At 30.3% G+C, this 23,768-nt stretch overlaps 1 non-coding gene across 1 annotated transcript; it reads left to right on the plus strand.

The window, feature by feature from the left end:
• The first annotated feature begins 11,244 nt into the window (after positions 1-11,244).
• On the plus strand, positions 11,245-11,351 carry LOC123198440. The gene has a single exon (XR_006498022.1). It is a non-coding gene; the product is annotated as a small nucleolar RNA R71 (small nucleolar RNA).
• The last annotated feature ends 12,417 nt before the right edge of the window (positions 11,352-23,768 follow it).

Genomic DNA, 23,768 nt, shown 5'->3' on the forward strand with positions numbered 1-23,768 from the left:
TCGAAAGTAATAGTTAAACAAACATACTTAATTTATAGTAATAACATCATAAACATAACATATTTAATTTATAGAAATAATATCATAAACACAACATGCTTAATTTATAGAAATAACATCATAATCAATAACCTCTAATATAGAGGACTGAATAATATTTGTACACTTAACCATAGGATTTCCCTACTATATTAAAACTTAGAAAAATGCTCTCATAACTTAGTTATTTCCTTCATAAATTTTCTTTTTGCCATTGAAGAACCATTATCACTGCTCTCAACTTGAGGAATGAAGATGAACTTTGTCCCTCTCCTAGGAAATACTCATCATTGATGTCTATTTTTTACAAAATATGATAAGAGCAAAGGACTATTTTCCACCCAAGTTTTAGCTTAATCTTAAAAATACTCCCATAGTAAATGAAAACTCCAAATATCCATTCATCCCTAAACTGTCATTAAATATAAGGGTAAAACTCTTATTTAATTATAATATTAAAAATATATAATTTTATCTTATTTTTCCCTCAGGTTTTAAAAATTAACATTTCACCCCCATACTTAAACTTTAAAAAATGATTTTGCCCCTCTAAATCCCTAAGTTTTTTCTTCACTTCTCCTTCCAACCACAAAAACCGATGTGGTGCATTGTTGGATGAGTGTTGTCCTTCACTGGATGAGGAAGAGTCAGCTATTCTCTGGATGACACTTGTTATCCATTCTAGACAACACTTGTCGTCCGTATCTGGACGATAAAGCGTCGTCCAGTGAAGTCGATGCTAGTCATCTAGAGATCTAGATGACTAAGCATCTCTAGATCTAGACGACACTAGTCGTCCTTAGATAACGATTGTCATTTAGAGATCATCCTTTGGATAACTCCGTCTTGTTCGTCCATCATTCACCGAAGAAAATGACTGAATTTCAGGTTTAGTATCCTAAGGGAGAAAAATAAATATTTTTTAAAATTTAACGGGGGGAAATTGTTTTTCAAACCAAAGAGAAAAAATGAGATATAAGTTTAAATTATTTTAATATTATTGATAAAATAACGATTTTACCTCTTAACTCTAATAGAAAATTTATGGATATGTCCTAACAGATTAAAATTTGGGTAGATATTTAGGTTTTTTATCTATCACAGATATATATATTTATCATTTCACTAAAACTTGGTTGGGAAATAGTCATTTAGCCTTTTGATAAACTATATAATTAGATAACAAAAATAATTAAGAGAAATGTTAATGCCAAAACAAAACCGTAATTCAGTCAAGTCCTATAATTTCAACTAATGATATTACAAAAACAAATAATAGAAGTATTTTAATTAATAAAGTTTAATTAAATAATTAATTCTAGTGCTTATAATAAGCATTGGTCTTGGCTTTAATTAATAAACTAATACTAGCTCAAGTCTGGCATGAGCTTAGCCTGAGAATTTACTTCGTAAAAATATATGACTCAAGTAAGGTTAAACAGGCTTGGAATTTGAAAAGTAACTAGTCTTCAGAAATTATGAGTGTAACCAGACACCATAGAAAAATGCACATATTCAGTCATTTTTGTCCAGCAAGATGGATCATTGTTCATTCACTTAGGATCTGTTATAAAGTAGGCTTGGAATTTGAAAAACAATTAAATTGTTTTACGTCAGATAATCAATTGGAACAGAAAACATCTGTGGTGAATGTTAAGAAGGAAAAACTAACAGGAAACTAAAAAAAAATTATTCAACCCATTGTCACTTTGCAAACAACAAAAAATTGCATATAATAAACAAATCGGGAAGAAGAATAACTTATCGGCTAGTTGAACAACAACCAAGATGAGTCTAACAATGGCATAACTACGAAATTGTTTAATGATAAGTTGATTGAAATAATGACTAAGATTAGAACAATAACAACGGAGCTATGATTTTTTTTTTGGCAAAAAAGAATGATGGTGACGCCAAAAAGTTAATGCTGATGAACAAGGTCAGCTATGGCTGTGGCTGCACTCTAAAGTCCGAAAGGAGAGATAGAGATATCTTAAACTTTGGAATTAGGGTTTTGTAACTCTTTCCAATAGACATGTCAAATGGGCTGGGAAAATAAATTTATAATATAAATTACTTTTGATAATGCAAAAAATAATGACAGAATTACTAAATTAATGTTTAATCATATATTTATTCTATTTAATAGAAATTTTTTTTTATATAAGATATGCATATCATATTATTAATTCAATAACTCAAAATAATTTGAGTATGACTGAAATTTAGATATCAACAGTTAGACATGTCATCGGATAACTTTCATCATCTCCATCATAGATACAAACATATAATGAATTATATAAATTAATCAGGTTAAGAAGAAAAAAATTAAAAACAGATGTTAAAACTAGATGAAATTCGATACACCTCATGTTGAAAGTATACAAAGAGTATGAAATACTTATAACACAGTTCTTTAATACCCAACCAAAGGATTCGAAACATCTTTTTTTTCTTTTTTAGAGATCATGATTAGGAGATTGCTATGACTCTAATGAACATGTTAGAGCTATTGAAGATAGCTACAGACTAATGTTCAGGTGTGTATTATCCAACTACTTATTTAATTTTGTATAATATAATAAAAATCAGTGATATTTTTTAAAGAATTTAGGTATCATAATACTTTTCAAAATATGTGTAGACAAATAGAATAGAAATTTTAAAAATATTAGAACAAAATTCCTTTATTTTATGTTGCTGCCATTGTTTTAGATCCTAGGGCAAAAATATTATATGTAAAAAAATTATTTGATGTTATTAAAGATAATTTGTTAATTACCAATTTTGTTAATTGCATAGACAATGCTAAAGAATTTATATTTGAAATATATGGTATTTATGCACAAAAATATGGAAGGGTTGAATAAAGTTCAAAACAAGAGGTAAGTTTTGATATGGCGCTTATGCGCAAAGGTAAGCACCTAGCGGGTTAGAGTTCAAATTATGGTGAGTTTTATAATTATATCAATAGTGATCATTCTCCAAAAATTGTTCAACCATATGGTGCTGAAAAATTAGATGTTTTGACACGGTGGAAAAAAAAAGACAAAAAGATTTCTTATGCTTGCCGCCATAGCCTAAGACCTACTAACCCCTCTAGTTAGGGTTGGATTCGAGCCGAGCCGAGCTTGGCTTGAGTTTGAGCTCGAGCTCGGCTAAGGCTAGCTCGAATTCGGTTCGGTTTTTTTTTTAATCAAAACGACGTCGTTTTAATATATATTGATCAAAACGACATTGTTTTGTATAAAAAATTTTAATTAGAAAATCTGACAAGTAGTTCAAACTCGAGCTCGAGCTTGACCGAGCTTGGCTAAGGCCTACTTGTTTAGGGCTCGATCAAGCGGAGCTCAAGCTGGCTCGGTTCCAATCCAACCCTACCTTTGGTGTCGACTATAGTATCAAAATCTGTTTTTAATACAGATGGATACATGTTGGATGAGAGACAATCAAATGTATACCCAAACATAGTCGAAGTGATAATGTGTATGAAGGATTTGGTCAAAACTAATTTTAAATTTCAAAATTAGGCCGCAAAAGATATCTTCGAAGAATTCAATAATCTAGACGTTGAGAACAAGTAAATGGATGATATATATATTATATTTATATTTATAATTGTACATTATATAAATGAATTTCTTTATAATATGTTATAATATTTTTCATCTTATAACCACGATATTCCTCTACTATAAATGAGAGATTATTAATAAAATGTTCAGAGTATTATCTTTGGTTTTAGTAATTGGAAATTGATTTGTGTTTAAATTATTTTATTAAAAATTAAAAAGTTAAAAATTTTGTTTAAAGGTTCAACCCTATACACATAGGGTCATGTCGTGATCCTTCTGATTTGTCTGGGTTGGCCTAACCCAAAAGTCTACAACTGTGTGGGCCTTGGGCCCAACACGACCCATTACCACCTCAACGATATCTATATATATAGATTTTATATATTTAAAAATAAATATGGTTTACGGTTTGAAAACCGCTCAAATCGTAACTCAAAACATAAACCCCTTTTTAAAAATTTATCAACCAAAATCGAACCAATTTATAATCCAAACCAAGTCCAACTGTAATTTTGAAATGGTTCAATTCGATTTTACGATTTAAACTAAATTATGCACACCCCTAGATATAACAAAGTTATGTATACTTATTTTGAATATACCAATGAGACTCAAGGTGGGTACACACTTGATGTGTATTATCAAATGATTAGACGATTTTAAATTAAAGATAGAATATTACTTAATCATATGATAATACATTATCTATATACTTATTTGTATACTCAACAATATATACACATAACATTATTCTACTAGATATTTAGAGGGTCATTGGTTTGACTTGAAAGTTCAATGATGCCCTTGAGTTTAACTTGGCAATTGATCATTACTCTTCTCATAAATCACAATAATTGGCTTGTTAATCAAAGTAAAAACAAGCAAGAAAAGAAGAAATTATGAGTCAAAGTTACTTGAATCTTCTTTAAGGAAACACATTATTTTCCCGAGTGTTGCATAAATGAGCACCAACTATGTATTATTCATTTACTTGAATTACCTCAGAATATTTCATATAGCTTATCCATCCAAGAATATTGCAAACGTTTTATCCTACCAAGATGAAACAAAAATAGTAGTCATAAAAAATTCAATATATATTTGGTTCTAATTTCACAGTGTTATTTCGATAGATTTACCCTTAACAAAATATAAAGGGATTTTTTTACACAAAATGATTAGTGTGTGAACAATGATTAGACGTATCATCAATATATAAATTGACTCGAACAGTTGATCAAATTCCTTATATCCGAAAATAGTAAAAATAGTGACCCCTAGCAGTTTTAGCCATTCTCATTATCCTTTACACATGCCATTTCTATCTTTTACTATTATGGGATCACATTTCATCTTTGTCTACTATTATTGCGAATAACATTGTTCTTTTCTATGTCAACAGGATCAACAACTTCCATTTAGATGTATAGATACATTATACTAGGATTTGAGTGTATCTTTTTATGTGATTACATAATGATCATTTCCTCTTGTTATATAAATACAAAATTATGCAGAGACAAAGAGACTACAATTTGACAATTCACAATGTTACTTTGCAAAAATTTAACTAGAGAACTTGATAAAATAACAATGGACATACGCTTTTGAATAGCATAACAAACCACTTTAAAAATTCATCTTGTTCTTGTTGCTTACTTAAAATCACACAATTGATTTTGCATGCTTCTCATTTGTGGAATTTTAACCATCAACAATCTAGTGCTAAAAGAAGGGGACCCACCCAAAAAGCTCTTATTTTTTTCGAAGAAAAACTCTTTCTTTCCATCAATCTCCAATGAAATACTTTTTCCATATCTCTCCATCAAAGAAGATCAAGGAAAGCTCTAAGTGGTCAGGCTGTCAAAGACAATTAGAATGTTTCTCCTATAGATCAACTCAAAACTATCGTTGAAAACCAACTTGCCCTAATAATATGAGGACAAACTAATAGCACCTAACACTAAGGGATGATTGAGTGATGTCATTAGAGAACTGATTTAACACCCCTCTCCAAATGGTTACATTTAAAATAGAAAACGGGTACGTGCTGTCGTTGACATCCAAATTAAATCCTAAATTCCTGCAACAAAAATGTAGTAAAAGAAAGTAGGGATCGTTCCCTCGAAGAGCTTTGATTAGTATGTCGTCACAAATAAATCGAAACAAATAAATAAAAAGGGAGGTTTTGAAGTGAATGCAAATTATAATGAAAAACACTAATTAAAAATTCAGTAAAATAATTTAAAAGGAATAAATCGATTTAACAAACCTTGGTCTTCGGTCACATTCACCATTGAAACTACGATTGATCATCGAAACCAAAAATATCAAATTAATTATTTAAATATTCGTTGTGGTATTAAATTAACTTGTCCTTCCTTACGATTAGTTAACCAAAAACATGTATTCCAATTAACCCTTATTGATTAATAATTCGGATACGATCTCGAATTTAATTAAACAATAGCATTACAAATTAGAAAGACCAACGAAGCAAGACAACACAAACGTACAACGTTGTATTTAATCTAGTTGATTATTTTCCTAGGATTTAAAGTTTCTGACGCAGCAAACGATAAACCTAGTTGCCACTTCGATTAGATGGATTGAACAATTACGGATTCAGCACCTAAACTAGCAATAGATTATATTAATTGATAAACTAATTGCGCACCTTAGAAATCAACCAACACAATCATGAAAAATAATTCAGAAAGATAACCAATACTCAAATAATTAAAAGATGCATTAAAGAACAAAAATAAATCTCACAATCATTGTAGTTCCATGGTTTCAGATCCCTTCAACCAAGATAAATTATTCAGCCACTGTAAACCATATTTTGCTCTCTAATTCTCTAATTACAATGGTTGATAATTCTCAAATAAAATAAGAGTATATATATTGTCTTTTTACTAAAAATCTGGAAATTGAAAGTCAATCCTTATCTCCTAATCCAACCAAGCAAAATGATACATATCTCCCAAAAAGAAAGGAAAAGATATATATCTTTAATGTAAATCCTTCCACCAAAAATATCCTTCCTTGTCTATCTCTATTAATCCTTTTTCCCAGCTGGTAATTATCTCTTTTCTAGGAAGCAAATCTTGATATTTAGTGGACCCTTGCAGCTGATCTGGAAGTTTAGATCTGTTTTCCGAATTCTTCTCTCGTCTTTCACGTGCCCACGCCTAGTCAGCATCACGAAATTTCCAGTTTAATATATCTGCTCCAGTTTTTCCTCTTTTTGGCCCAACTTATTCCAAAATTGCTCAAAGCTTCCTAAATGCAAAAAGATAAGTAATTCCATTAGATTGAATCAAATTTCCACATAACACAAGGGAATTATAAATTAAAATAATAACAATTAATGGCCTTATCAAATTCCCCCACACTTATCTTTTGCTCGTCCTCGAGTAAAACAAAAACAAAACAAAACAAACTCAAAAAGGTTTCATCAATCTCTTTTCTCACGATACCAAAAAGTGTGCATACCTTAAAATTCAAACCAACCAAGATTCAAGCAAAAACACACATCATTATCAAACTTTACAAGGAAATATGCACAAAGACAAATCAAGATAATCACATTCTAAAGCATGTATAAAGTTTTGGTGAATCTCCTCACGGTTATCACTCATATCACTCATGTGTTTAATGGTTCGGTGTTTCGCTCAAATTCTTCTAATGCAAACATTCTACCATAAGCTTGCTTATACACCAAATCTCCACCACTTAGATTATTTACATGCATAAATCAAAAGGACTTTATTTTAGGTTGTAATGGGGTTTTAGGTAAAAGTGAGGATTAATGGATACAAAAGGTTAAAACCATGAATATTAACAAAACATTTAAACACCTAAGGGGAACAAAAATGTAAAGCTAAAGCCACCACATTCACCATATTTCTTTGCTAATTGCTATTATCTTTCCCTTCTCTCTTTTTCAACTTCCTTTTTTTTCTTTTTCTTTTCTGTCTTTTTTTTCTTTTTTTTTTCTTTTTTTTTTTTCTTGAATGTTACAACATTTTTTCTTTTCTTTCTTTTTTTTTTTCTTGAATAACTAAGAGAATTGGGTAGCAAAGATAACAACATAAGGCAATCTCAATAGCACTCTCCATGCCAACTTCTTTTCATCATCTCTTCTTATACAATTAAGTTCCCTTTTCCACCACACTTAAATTTCTCAAGATAACAAATTCACCAAGCAACAAATTTAAGTTTAAATGCCTTGCTCATTTTCATGGTTGGGTGAGGATTTTTACTTGAAGGCTTGGCTTTGTAATATGGTTTTAGCACAAAGAATCCAGGGCTTTGTAAGGCTCAAGGGGCTAACTAGGGAAATTTAAAATAGGTTGGCTTTTTAAGCTAAAGGGTTTAAACAAGAATGCCTTTATCATTTTCATGCATGCATATTTCAATGTGGTCTCAAAACGGTTCAAAGCAAGTTCTAGAGATATATTCACATGGGAGAATATCACTCATCAAAGAAAATATAGATTGATATGAATGTTTCAATCCTTTTCGGCTCAAAACTCACGAGTTAAATAAATTCACCTCAACTTCAAACAAACTTGAGCACTCAATTATCAAAATTTGTTTAAGTACATACCCCTAATTAGTCTAACAAATCAGTGTACAATGTTCTTCTATTGAATCGGCTAAATTCCAAGGCATGCATACAAATTAACTCATTCAAAGTGAGATTAATGGACTGTTTAGCTGACTAAAAACAGGGAAGGATACACTAGCTGCCATAAAAATCAAACTTTATCCAGCAAGGAGCAGCAACATAGACAGAACGAAGCAAAAAAAATTGAGGCATAACAGAATAAGCATATCACAAAGAAGACAGAACAAAAAACTGACAGAAAAAAAAAAAACAGAACAGATAGATAGAACAAACTGAAAGCAGAACAGAAGGATAAAACATAAGAACAGAGCAGAAAAAAATAAATATAAGACTGAAAGACAAAACAGTAAACAGCAGAAAATAAAACACAAATACACCCTCCCCCACACTTAAACCAAACATTGTCGTCAATGTTTAAACAAAACAGAATAATAATAAAAACTGAAATTTAAAAGAAAAAGGAAAGAAAACTTCTCTGGATTTGGGGAAAAGGAACAGTAGTTCGAATTTTTGGAGAGTTGCAATTGATGGAGGATTCTTCAGATTTTAATAACAGCTCTGGTGTAGGAGGCCTCCGATGGGTGGATTTTTGTTGCTCTTTGATGCTTGTGAACGGGTTCTGACCATGGCGTTGCAGAATGAGGAAAGGGGCTGCTAGGTTTTTATTTTAGTTGGAGAGAAATTTTTGAGGCATGGGTTTGTCAAATATGGTCTCTGGAAGCAAATAACCCAGCCCTTTTAATCACACAAATTCATATGGCCCCCTTGGATTTAAGCAAATATCAAAGCAAAAGTTTGACTTTTGACAGAAATACATAACCCAGCTCCAGATTACCAAAATGCAGATTCCTCCCCTCGTGAACATTTACAGAAGGCTAATTGAGACTGGCAGGAGAAAGAAGACGATTGAACAGTAACCTGAAAATAAATTAAAATAAACCCAATAAAAAAAATCATAAAATAATTGCTAATTAACTATCTAAACATCTTAAAACCGAAATTAAAGCAATTGTTGAGAAAATTAAAATTGAAACATTAATCAAAATTAAGCTTAGGTTGCCTCCCAAGTAGCGCCTTTGTTTACAGTCGTCGACTCGACGTAATGGCTTTATCTATTTATCCGGGATCTTTTAACTCCACTTCTCTGATGTTTTCAGCTGGCACTCCTTTGTAAAATAGTTTGAGTCTATGGCCATTAACTTGAAATACTTTTGATGTCGCTAAGCTCTGAATCTCTACTGTATTTTTCAGCTCTCTGCACTCATTCATCTCTGCCACTGCATTCTGCACATCTGAAATTAATTTAAATTCATCTCTTTCTTTCAAAATATTTTTATGGTTAGCCATCTTTAACTCATCATCACCATCAAGTATATCCTGCACTAGAGAATCAATGAAATCAACTGAATACACAGGAAAATCCACATCAGGATATTTCATAGTATCATAAATATTAAATTGGACAGCTTCACCATCAAACTCCATGGTCAGTGTGCCTTTATGAACATCAATTTTTGTTTTAGCTGTTTTCAAAAGGGGTCTTCCTAGCAAAATAGGTACAGATTGGTCATTATTTTCCATGTCAAGAACATAAAAATCAGCTGGAAAAATTAATTTATCATTAACCTTAACAAGAACATCTTCAATTAACCCCTTAGGACATATATTTGATTTATCGGCCAACTGAATAACTACACCAGTTTTTTCTAAAGGTCCAAGATTAAGAGCAGAATAAATAGAATATGGCATTACATTAATAGATGCTCCTAAATCTAACATGGCTTTTTCAATTTTTGTGCCTCCTATTGTGCAAGGGATGCAAAACATACCTGGATCTTTGCATTTTTCAGGAAGATTTTTGCGAATTATGGCTGAAACATTTTCTCCTACCTTTATTTTTTCATACTTTTTGAGTCTTTGCTTCCTTTTCAATGTACACAGCTCTTTCAAAAATTTACCATAGCGAGGCACTTGTTTTATTGCATCAAACAATGGAATATTGACTTCACACTTCCGAAAGGTGTCATATAAATCTGCATTGCTTTCGTACTTCAGTTTTAAAGCTTCAGGAAAAGAAGGAACAGGTTTGTATTCGCTGAAAGAAGGATATTAACCTGTCGCTACCTTTTCGGAAGAATTATTTTCTGCTGCCAATTTTTCTCTGTTTCTGTTGGCTGTGCTGGTGCAGGTTGTGCTTTAATCGGCATCTCCAGCTCCTTTCCACTCCTCAATATTATGGCACTAACATTCTCCTTTGGGTTCATCACAGTTTGTGATGGTAGTTTGTTTGAATTTTGTGCTTCCAGCCTACTGATTGCAGTAGCCATCTGACTCATTTGATTTTCCAAATTTTGAATGCTGATTTTGGTTTCCTACTGAAATTTCACAGTGTTAGTAGCCAAAGTTTTTACAATATCTTCAAGAGATGTACCTGAATCAGAATTTTGGGTTGGTTGCTGCTGTCTAGGAATATAATGCTGCTGGTATGGCTGAAAATTATTTGAAGGCTAATTCGTATTTGCATTCCCATAACGAAAATTAGGATGATCTCTCCAACCTGAGTTGTAGGTATTCGAATAAGGATTATAGTTATAACTTCGCTGCTGCTTTCCTAAAAATCCCCCCACTGCATTAGCATGTTCAGAGCAGTCATCTTGAAGTGTTGGGCACATATCAGTTGGATGTCCTCCTATTGAACAGATTCCGCAAACTTTTGCTGCCTCTATTTTTCCTACAGCCATTTGACGTACAAGAGTAGTTAAATCATCAAGTCGTCTCTCAAGAGAAGATACATTTACCTCATTGACAAGCCGAGACGAATGGTCTAATCTATTCCCAAATTGTTGTGAATTCAACGCCATATTTGTAATTAAATTTCGGGCTGCTTCAGGTGTTTTGTCAGCCAATGCTCCACCACTCGCTGCATCAATCATATTTCTCTCATTTGATAGAAGTCCTTCGTAGAAATATTGAATAAGCAGTTGGTCACTAATTTGGTGATGTGGACAGCTCACACAGAGTTTTTTAAAGCGCTCCCAATATTCGTATAAAGACTCTCCACTTTACTGCCTAATGCCACAAATTTCTTTCCTAATGCTGGCTGCTCTTGATGCTGGAAAAAATTTCTGCAAAAATAATCTTTTCATCACATGCCAAGTAGTGATACTCCAGCGGGTAGATAATACAACCAATCTTGCGCATCATCTTTCAAAGAAAACGGAAAAACCCTCATCTTGATTTGTTCTTCGGTTACTCCATTCGGTTTCATTCTGGTGCACACCACATAAAATTCTTTTAAATGTTTATGAGGATCTTCACCTACAGAACCACGAAAAATAGGTAAAAGATGAATTAGTCCAGATTTTAATTGGAAGGTAGTATTAACATCTAAATTCGGAAAAGTAATGCAGTGTGGTTGTTGATTTAAATTTGGAGCAGCAAGCTCTCTTAAAGTCTGATTTTCAGCCATGTTTTCCTCTGTTTTGTAAGCAGATTTGTGTGCTTGCAGTCTCCTTTTCGCTTCTTTTCTCAGCCCTTTTGCAGTCTTTTCAATTTCTGGATCAAACTGTAAACTAGCTTGTTTCAAAGATCGCGTAACGAACATACAAATTAAAAACTCCCCAGCAACGGCGCCAAAATTTGGTACGTGCTGTCGTTGACACCCAAATTAAATCATAAATTCCTGTAACAAAAATATAGTAAAAGAAAGTAGGGATCGTTCCCTCGAAGAGCTTTGATTAGTATGTCGTCACAAATAAATCGAAACAAATAAATAAAAAGGGAGGTTTTGAAGTGAATGCAAATTATAATGAAAAACACTAATTAAAAATTCAGTAAAATAATTTAAAAGGAATAAATCGATTTAACAAACCTTGGTCTTCGGTCACATCCACCATTGAAACTACGATTGATCATCGAAACCAAAAATATCAAATTAATTATTTAAATATTCGTTGTGGTATTAAATTAACTTGTCCTTCCTTACGATTAGTTAACCAAAAACATGTATTCCAATTAACCCTTATTGATTAATAATTCGGATGCGATCTCGAATTTAATTAAACAATAGCATTACGAATTAGAAAGACCAATTAAGCAAGACAACACAAACGTACGACGTTGCATTTAATCTAGTTGATTATTTTCCTAGGATTTAAAGTTTCTGACGTAGCAAACGATAAACCTAGTTGCCACTTCGATTAGATGGATTGAACAATTACGGATTCAGCACCTAAACTAGCAATAGATTATATTAATTGATAAACTAATTGCGCACCTTAGAAATCAACCAACACAATCATGAAAAATAATTCAGAAAGATAACCAATACTCAAATAATTAAAAGATGCATTAAAGAACAAAAATAAATCTCACAATCATTGTAGTTCCATGGTTTCAGATCCCTTCAACCAAGATAAATTATTCAGCCACTGTAAACCATATTTTGCTCTCTAATTCTCTAATTACAATGGTTGATAATTCTCAAATAAAAATAAGAGTATATATATTGTCTTTCTACTAAAAATCTGGAAATTGAAAGTCAATCCTTATCTCCTAATCCAACCAAGCAAAATGATACATATCTCCCAAAAAGAAAGAAAAAGATATGTATCTTTAATGTAAATCCTTCCATCAAAAATATCCTTCCTTGTCTATCTCTATTAATCCTTTTTCCCAGCTGGTAATTATCTCTTTTCTAGGAAGCAAATCTTGATATTTAGTGGACCCTTGCAGCTGATCTGGACGTTCAGATCTGTTTTCCGAATTCTCCTCTCGTCTTTCACGTGCCCACGCCTAGTCAGCATCACAAAATTTCCAGTTTAATATATTTGCTCCAGTTTTTCCTCTTTTTGGCCCAACTTATTCCAAAATTGCTCAAAGCTTCCTAAATGCAAAAAGATAAGTAATTCCATTAGATTGAATCAAATTTCCACATAACACAAAGGAATTATAAATTAAAATAGTAACAATTAATGGCCTTATCAAAAACACATCCAAAGAGAAAGTGTTGTTTTCCTAAACTTAACTCCTACATAAGAATTTGTACTCAAAATCTTAAAAATTATATACACACACACACACACACACACACACCTAAACATTCAACATTAAAATAAAAAAATTCTTTAGAAGTGCACAAAAGGTGTCATAGAAACATAACTATTAGTTCAACCTTATGAGTTCAGCCAATGATGGACTATTAACAAGTGTTGACAAAGACATCTAACCCTCCATACAAGTTTTACTAGCATAAAACTCAACCAGGAACCTTAACAACATGTTTCTACCTTAAAATTGTACTAATGGTCTTTAAAGACAAAACAACTTAGAAACATAATAGGAAATACAAAGTCAAGAAGCCCTATCTTGTGAATAGGTCATTGTTTTAATACTTTGGTATAATATTCATTTTGAAACAAAGAAAATCTCTGGGAAAATCAATAATAGTGTTGAAAGTTCAAAAGTTTTGAAAAACTTAGTTCAATAGAAGTTTTAGGGTTTCAAAAAATTGGAAAGCTTAATGTAATTTTTAGGTTAAAATTGGGACATAACCATCAGATGAGTTTCTATAAGCAAGTTGGGATTGAGTGAGAAGTAACCTCAATTGTTTAAGTCAATTCAATGACACATTTCAACCATCTATTAAGGTACATGAATTGTGCCCAATAAGTAATTATCATGGTATGATATTCGCACGTAACATATTAATGCAAAGTGAAAATGTCATTTTCATGATGTGCTACAAAGTTTGGATCCCAATTGTCCATTTTTCATGCATTTGTGCATAAAAGTGAAGAGTTTCTAAAGTCCCATTCGCACTTTAGAAATGGGGTATCATCAAACTTATCTTTACCAACTTGTACTAGAGCTACACCAGAAAGGTGTCTAGTTAAAGCGACTAGTGTGTGAACAATGAACAAACATGTCACTTATACGTAGATCGACTCAAAGCATAAGTAGAATTTCTTCTATTCATAAATAATGAGAAGAGTGACTCTTGGCAATTTTAACTATTTCCATGATCCTTTTAATACGTCATTTAGATATCTCATTATTACAGGATCACATTCTATATTTATTTTCTATTATCGCTTCATAGCACAATTATTTCCTATGTTAATAGGATAACGTCATCAGCAACTTCCACTTATATGTCTACATATAATATACTAGGATCTAAGGGTATCTCTTTATATAATTACAGAATAATTTTTTTCTCTTGTCCTATAAATATAAGATTGTCCAAAGATAAAGAGACATCAATTTGACAATTCTTGTTGTTACTCTACCAAATTTAACCAAAGAACTTAAAAAATAATTATGGACATAGCTTCTGAATAGCAAGTCAAACAACTTTAAAAAAAAAATCATCTTGATCATCTTGTTTAAGTAAAATTACACCACTAATCTTGCATACTTCTCATTGGTGTGAATTTTAACTATCATCATGTACAAATCCAAAATTTTGAATAATCATATTTCGAGTTTCTAAAAGATAGAACTTTAAGTCTATATTATTAAAATTAGGGAAAGTAATCAATCACAAAAATGTCAAATAATATACAAATTCATATAAAGATGTAATACATTCTTTATTTCTTAATATGCATCAAATCAATGTAAATCTCTAAATTTGTATAAACATGTTCTTGAATTTCATTGACCGTAAACTTGCCCTAACTTCATTCCCAAGAAATTTGAACTCACATTTATCATAGGTTAATTGAATTAAAACATACTTGACTTCATTGGTGATTTGATAAAAGAGTATGACTTGATTGTTAAAGCATAGAGACTTGAATATTGAAGAAAACCTTATTTTTCTCTATTCTCCCATCAATGTTAATTGTGAAGTAACTAATAGTAAGTTATATTTTTCAATCAGATAATGGATAAAGAGAAAATCAATCTTATATAGTCAATTAGAAAATATCTATTACACTCCCATCAAAGTGTACTATACTATATAAACCTTTTATATTGATTAATAATACTTTAGCCCATAATTTATTATTAAACTTATACTTTATATTAATTACACATAGACCACACCAATGAAAAAAATTTTACATTCTCTCACTTGGCCCATAGTGTCATTAAACAATTTATGGTTTAATAATAAAACATAATTCACAAAATAAAGCTAAAGTGTTTCTTAAATCAGTCAAACATTACTAATCATTAAGCAAAAAACTCATATAGATCATAGCGGTCATATGCCATCAAATCGACATAGTTCCTTTCATGTATCACTTTATAACTCCTATACTTAACATGACCTATAATGAAGGATCCCATAATGGTCTAATGATGATGTATTTATTAAATACATATCCTATTAGCATTCTCATAAAATATTCATTTTGTTATGTATATACCGAACAACATAATTAATAATAGGATAAAACACATATATAAATAAAAACAATTCATACAAGAGCATAGGTAGTCAACCACATAAGAACACAATACATCATAAGTCATTAGAGATAATGTCCATTCTTTGGACATATTAATTAAATGTCTTAGGTGACAATCTTTCAATTAATAGATCTAAAATCATAAGGTTGGTGCTAATGTGTTGAATTGACACTGTTTGTTTATGAGTTTCTTCCTTAATGACAAAATATTTAAATTTCATATGTTTAACACTTTTAGAATAATTGTTGTTTTTGAAAAAGAAAACTGTTATGGCATTATCACAATAAATTTTCAGCGGCTTGACAATACTGTTAAAGATACCAAGCCCTAAAATAAAAATTTGCAATCATAATCCTTGAACTATGGCCTGAAAGCATGCCACAAATTTAACCTCCACAGTGGAAGTAATAGTAATAGACTATTTTGCACTTTTCAGCGAAACCACTAATAGGAACATATATCCAAATGTGAACATTTTTTTGTATTCACACAATTAGCAAAATCTAAATTTGAATAACCTATAACCTCGAGGTCATTAGATCTCCTATAAATGAGAATATAATCCTTTGTGCCTTTTAAGTATCTTAGTACTTTCTTGGCAGTTTTCTTATGGTCCATTATTGGATTACTTTAATACCTACCCAACATCCCGACAATAAAACTGATGTCTAGTTTGGTATAAGTTTGAGCATACATTAAGCTACCTATAACAAATGCGTAGGAAATTCATTTCATTTGGGTGTGTTTTAGTTCATTTCTTAGGCATTATATAAGACTACATTTATCCTTTTTGAATTGGAGTGATACTAGCAAAGTATTTATCCATTAGAAATCTCTTTAAAATTTTGTTAGTGTATCTTTTTTGAGATAATCCTAACAATCCTTGTGACTTGTTGCAGAATTTTTCAATTTATATCACATAAGATGCCTCACCCATATCTGTAATTTCAAAATTCTTAGAGAAAAACTTTTTGGTTTCATACATCATACCAAGATCATTAGTGGCCAACAAAATACTATCAACATACATAATAAAAAATATAAATTTGCTCTTACTGACCTTCTGATATATATACCAATCAACAGTATTCTCTTTAAAACCGAATGAGGTAATTGGTATTATTTAACTTAAGATACCATCATCTAAAAGTTTTCTTAAGTTTGTATAACGACTTCTTAAGTTTACACACCATGTGTTCTTTCCTTTCAACTAGGAAACCTTTAGGTTGTTCCATAAAGACCTTTTCCTCTAAGTCTCCATTAAGAAAAGCAATTTTCACATCAATCTTGGTGCAACATTAAATCATAATGAACCACCATTTCCATGATGATTCTGAATGAATCTTTTTTATCAACCGAAGAAAAGGTTTATTTGTAGTCAATATCATCTTTCTGAGTAAACCCCTTTGGCAACAAGTTTGACCTTGAATCTTTTAATATTGCCTTTCAAGAAGCATTTTGTCTAAAGACCTATTTGCATCCAACACTTTTATAACCTTTAGGTAATAATGCAAGGTACAAGACTTTATTGAATGACATTAAATTTAACCTTTCTTTCATGACTTCTAACCACTTGTTAGAATTGGAACTTATCACGGATTGTAAAAACAAAATTGGATCTTCGCAATTCTAAATCATAATCAAATTCTTGTAGATAAACCATATATTCACCCAAAAATGGCTAATTTACTTTCTTTTTGGGATTTTTTGAATGTTACTTTTTGTGGTTCAACTATTAGAGATTCATTAACGATAACTTTATTAAGAAGCAATGCTTGTTCATTTATTTGTTGTTCTTGTGTGTTATTGGGATGTTACACAACTAAAGAAACAACAACATAAGTAGAAGTTATAGGTAAAAATTCATGGATTTTCACTTTGCATGGTTCCATACTTTCACTAGTCTCATCATTCTCGATAAATCTAGCATTCCTAGTTTCCACTATTCTTATTCTATGGTTAAGACAATAAAATCTATACCTTTTTTATTTTTATGAATAGCCAATGAAAAAACCACTAGTTGTTCTAGATTCTAGTTTATTTTCATGTGGATTATAAATTTTTATTTCTGTTAAGCAACCTTAAACATATAGGTGCCTTAAACTAGGTTTCCTTTGAGTCCACAATCCACAATTCAAAAGGAGTCTTTGAAATTGCCTTACTAGGAACCTTGTTTAATAAATATACAACAATTTTTAATTCGTACATCCATAATGATAAGGGTAAAGACAAATTACTTTTCATACTCTTAACCATATCCATCAGGATACCATTACATCTTTCTACAACACCATTATGTTATGGTGTACCAAATATTGTGTATCGAGTACATATGCCATGTTTTTCAAGGAATTTAGCAAATGGAACAAGATTTTTCTTGATTCGTTATATCTTCCGTAATACTCATCACCCTTACTAAATCTAATAATTTTCACATTTCTATCAAGTTACCTCTCAACCTCATTTATAAATACCTTTAAAACATCAATTGATTGATATTTTTTAAGTAATAAATAGACATAACTATAATGTGAAAAATCATCGATAAAAGTGATAAAGTATTTTTCTTTGCCAAAAGATGTAACATCAAAAAGTCTACATATATTGATGTGAATTATTTCAAAGAGATATATGCTTCTTGTGGTTGGTTTCTCAGTTATGTGATTGGTGTGTTTACCCTTACTATAGTTTACACATTTACCAAGATCAACAAAATCCAAATCTTGAAAGATTTCATTTTTTATTAATCTTTGTATTCTTTCTTTTAATATATGGCCCAAACGTTTATGTCACAAATAAGTAGAACTTTCATCCACAAAGGCACATTTTGTACCAATACTATGAAGTAAGGCCAATAAGGTCTCGATGAACATTATCAAGTTTTAATTTATATAATCCATCACAAAGCACACCAAAACCAATAAGACATTTATGTTTAAATAAATTGGAACATCCATTCCCAAATTTAAAATAGTATCCTTCTAGATCAAATTTAAATAAACACACTAAGTTTCTTGACAACTTAGGTACATAAAGAGTTTGAAATAAATCTAAATGATGTCCAGTATTTGAAATTAAACAATAGGTCTTGATAGCTTCAAATTGAGATTTAACACTATTCCCTATAAACACAAATCTTTCATTGATACTTATGGTTTGGTCATAAGGAATTCTTATAATGTATTCAAAATATGAGTGGCACAACCAAAATCAATCCACCAAGTATTATAAGGAATTTCTTATAAATTTGGTTTGAAACATACTAAAGCACTAGACTTATCTTTCTTTTCAAACCATGTCTTATGTTTCAGGCAATCCTTTTGAAAGTGTCCATGTTTCTTTTTTTTATAGAAATGACACTTATTATTCTTTCGTTCCTTCTTATGGATTATGGCAGATAATTCATTTACCTTAAGTGGTCTTTTGTCCTTTCTAAACTTCTTTCCTAGTTTCCTTTTAGCTCTTGACGATGAGCCTACAAGATTGACTAAATTGACTTCTTATTTCTTAAACCTTGCTTCTTCCTGAACAAGCATAGTTTTCAATTATGTTACATTCCATTTATTATCAATTGTGTTATAATTGATTTGGAATAGGCCATACTTGAGAGGCAAAGAATTAATAATGAATTGGACAAGGAAACTTTCATCCACAATCATTTCAATGGCCTTCAACCTTGCTACTATATTGGCCATTTCAATCACATGCCTGTGCATAGTACATAAGCCATCAAACTTTATGTTGGTAAATATACTCATTAATGTTGCAAAATGAGACTTTTTAGCCAGGGAAAAGATCTGGGTCCAAACATTTACTACGCTTGTGAAACATTGACTTACCCATACAATGGTTGTGAGTTCGGTCATTATGCCTTAAATTCACCCATCTAACCAAATACAGCAGGGTCCTTGGTTACATTTTATACTTATCAAAAAAAAAAAAAACACGAGACTTGTCAATAGATTTAGATTGAGAAGTCTCTTCTAACAACTTCATGTATTCCTTAGCATTATGAATGATGTAATGTTCGACTTAATATTGCTAGCCACTGTTGTTTGCATCAACTTAAGACTTAATCTATTTGATCTTTCGCAAGTTTTATAAAAAGATATCTCTTTAGTTGTATTAGCCTCAATGAGTTCAACGAGCTTATCATACAAAAGAGAATGGTCCAAGTCTAACACTCCTAAGTTAAACTCAATCTATTCCTTCAATTCATTAAAGTTTAGCTTGTTGAATTTTACGATAAATGAAGCCTATGAATGAAGTAAAATAGGAATTGATATTGCAAAACAAAATAATTAACATAAAACTCACACACAATAATGCTTTGAGTTATTACACAAACCCTCAATGCATATTCATATTATTTTACAATGTTAAACATTAAATGTATATTGTCGTTCTCTTTGGGAGTTGTGACTTTGGGAGTTGTGACAATAACAACTTTAACCATAATTGATGTTCTGTTTTAGAAACTGAAATTGGTTATGATATTTACTCTAATTAGATATGTTTGTTACCTTTGGGTATATTAAACTTACCTAACCAAGTATATTCATTAGCACAATTATATTCATGATTTTAGAAATAAATAGTCAACCTTTAGGCAACCCTTAAATATTTTATAATCAATGAACTTTAATTACTCATGTATAAATATTCAATATTTTCATATTATTTTTAACAACATCACATCACCATGAATAATTGAATTTTTTTTCTAATTATTGATGTCCATCAAAGTCTTCAAATTTGAATACTTTGATAACTAACAAATTATACTTAATGTGTGTGTGTATCTAACATATACACACACTAGTATCTAACATGTTATGATAAAACTAGACACTATAAACATTTGTTATCAATTGTCATAACTCATCATTATCATAGGTTAATTGAATTAAAACATACCTTAACTCAATTGGTGATTTGATAATAGATTTTAGTTTGATTGTTGAAGTGCAAAGGCTTGAATGTTCAAGAAGACCTAATTTTTCTCTCTTCTCCTGCAGACAATAATCGCAAAGTAACTAATGGTGAGTTATATTTTTTAATGGCATAATAGGTAAAGAGAAGACCATCCTTATATAGTCATTAGGAAAGCGTTAACCACACCCCTATCAAAGTGTACTATGCCATGTAAACACTTCTATATTAACTAACAATATTTTAGCTCATAATTTATAATTAAATTTATACTTTATGTTAATTACGTATTGACCAAACTAATGAAAATATTCTTACAAGAAATACTTGTATTCATTCTTAAAATAAACTCTGTTTATGCTATAAATATATTTATTTTATAATTTTATGCCAATACAATTTTCATTTATTTGATAGATGTATGTTCATTTGCATAATTGAAAGTTGTTCTATTTTTGAAAAGGCTTTGATCAACATGTTTTACAACTAAGAAACCTGATAACTTTACGAAATGTTATTACATATATAAGCTTAGGGAAGATTTAAGGGCTTTTTTTTTTTTGAAAAAAAAAATTGACATCATTTATGAGCTATTGCATTAAAGGACTTGAAGTGGTTAAGATTCAATACAACTTCCATGAAAATGTTTTAATTTAACTAAAAAATTATCTGAAAGAAAAATGTGACACATTAGTTTGTCATAAAATTTGTATATCAAATATTTTGTAATTTTAAAAGCTTGGAATATCACATTGAAAAAAAATATATACCTTAAAACATACCAATTAAATTTAAATAATATAATTTAAGTATATTAAGTAAATTTGAATTGAAGAAAAATAACACATTTACATATCACTGTTGGCATTTGAAATTTGAAATATAAAAAAAATGTACTAAGAATCATTATTTGTTGACAGCTAGTGCCATAGTGGGCTCGCCTATAAAAATTTTGGTTTTGAAATAATTTATTTAATTAAATAAAATCACTTATTATTTAAATCCAAGAAAAGCCGCATTTTATGAAGAAGCATTCCTAATTTATGGGTAATTTTGATTAAATTAAAAAAACCTGCCAAAATGCGTAGTTATATATATATATATATATATTATGTCATGTCAGTCACTCAGGATACTAAAAAGCACTATAGCAAACGACTTGGGCCTGTTTTTGTTTATTTATAGACGAATCACTGTGTCCCACCCAAACTTTTATAAAACTACTTCATACTTTAAGTTTGAAAATTTTATTTTCCTACCCATTATTCACTTGCATAAATAAAAACTATTTGGTTTCAGTGTAAATTACTTAGTTTATCTTTTTAAGTAAAATTACAAAATTATCTTGAACAATTAAATACAAATATCAATTACTAATATGTACTTATTTTCTTGAAATTATAAAATACCTCATTCTTTTTCTTTTTTCTTTCTCTTCTCCTTCTTCATCACCACTAACAATTATTTGAGACTACTTGATGTAAAATACAATCATTATGTCTAGTAAAGTCATTGTCAAAACCTTTAATTAGGGAAAAATGCAAAAAAGTTAGATAATTCACTCGGATGCAATCTTAGTGTCTATCTAATCCATTTTTCAAGTCATTGATATCACCTATGTGACAAAAGAGTAATCACAAATGAGTTGAATATGCTAAATGAAACCACATCACCCAACACATATGTAAGAAATGATCCATATGTGCCATTTTGTGGGATCACCTTGCATGTAAGAAACAACATTTTGTCCTAATGCTTTAAGCCATGGAACGGGATCTACTAATATAAATATGCTTTAGAACGATATTTACGAAAATAACGAAATACTTCGATATCTTTTCAACCATCAAACAACAAACACTTTAGTTATTTGGTCTCAACTCAAATATGCAAACAACAACTTTTCCACCTAACAACTAAAACTAAATACTCGTAAAATTCTATTTCCCATAAACAACATATGATTTTGTTCTATTGTTTTTCAAAACTAAAACTAAAACAAAATCGAACACATGACTTTGGTCTCCTCTTCTTACCTTCACCTTCAATAAGAAATAAATAACTCAACCATAAACCTAGATTCTATACCTAACTAGTCTCACCCAACTTCAACATCAACACTTTAAATACTAATTATCAGAGCCATTCTATTCTTGCATGCAACCGACTTTTGGTTTTAACAATTACATGTTTGACTCTTATTCATTGATTACTAACGCCTTTGATCTCTTCGACCATCATAAGAATCAGGTTAATTTAGTCATGGATTTATTTCAACAATGCCAAGCTATTGTATTTTCAATAAAAAATTTAAGATTGATTGATAATTGATATTTGTATTAAGCGTTTAAGGTAATTTCATAATTTTATTAAAGAGCAATATTATATGTAGATACTTTTAGTACACAAATATATACACACATAAATGTATTATCATTTGATTGTGTGTTATTTTATTATTAATTTAAAATCACTTAATCAGGTCATAAAACACCTACTACGAGTGGACAAATATATATATATAATTTTATTGTTTCATTAAAATAGACAAACTAGTAAATTATAGTGTAACCAAATTATTTTTATTAATGAAAGTAGATAACGAGTGGACAAATAAACTTTTAAAAATTTAAACTTAAAAGATAAAAAATTGTTGTTTCACCAAATTATAGTGTAACCAACTAATTTTCATTAATGGGACTGGATAAGGAGAAAACAAATGCACTTTTTAAAATTTGAATAGTAAAAAAATATTTTCGTCAAAGTTCAAGTGGAAAATAGTTAATTTGACATTTTTCATCTCACCCAGCAGCGTTCACCCTTTCCCGTCAGTTCACCAATAAAAAAAATTTATTTTTTTATTTTTGTTATGAAGACTACTACGAAATTATATTAAAATTAAAATTGAAAGAGTAGTTGGAAAGGTTTTAAAAGAGCTATTTACATTGTCCCACCTAAGGTTTGGCATTAAGGCATTTTTTTCACCCTATGAATGGATAAATTAGATATTTTCACTCAAAACTTAATTCGGTTAATGAAAAATTAAGTTTTGACACAATACAAAGACTACAATTACCATATTACCCTTATTATTTGACACTAACAATCACTCGATGGCTGACAATGATTAAATATGCGATTTCAGTCTTTGACAATCACTA

Source organism: Mangifera indica, chromosome 15 (genome assembly GCF_011075055.1).
Source record: "Mangifera indica cultivar Alphonso chromosome 15, CATAS_Mindica_2.1, whole genome shotgun sequence".
NCBI classification, from domain to species: domain Eukaryota; kingdom Viridiplantae; phylum Streptophyta; class Magnoliopsida; order Sapindales; family Anacardiaceae; genus Mangifera; species Mangifera indica.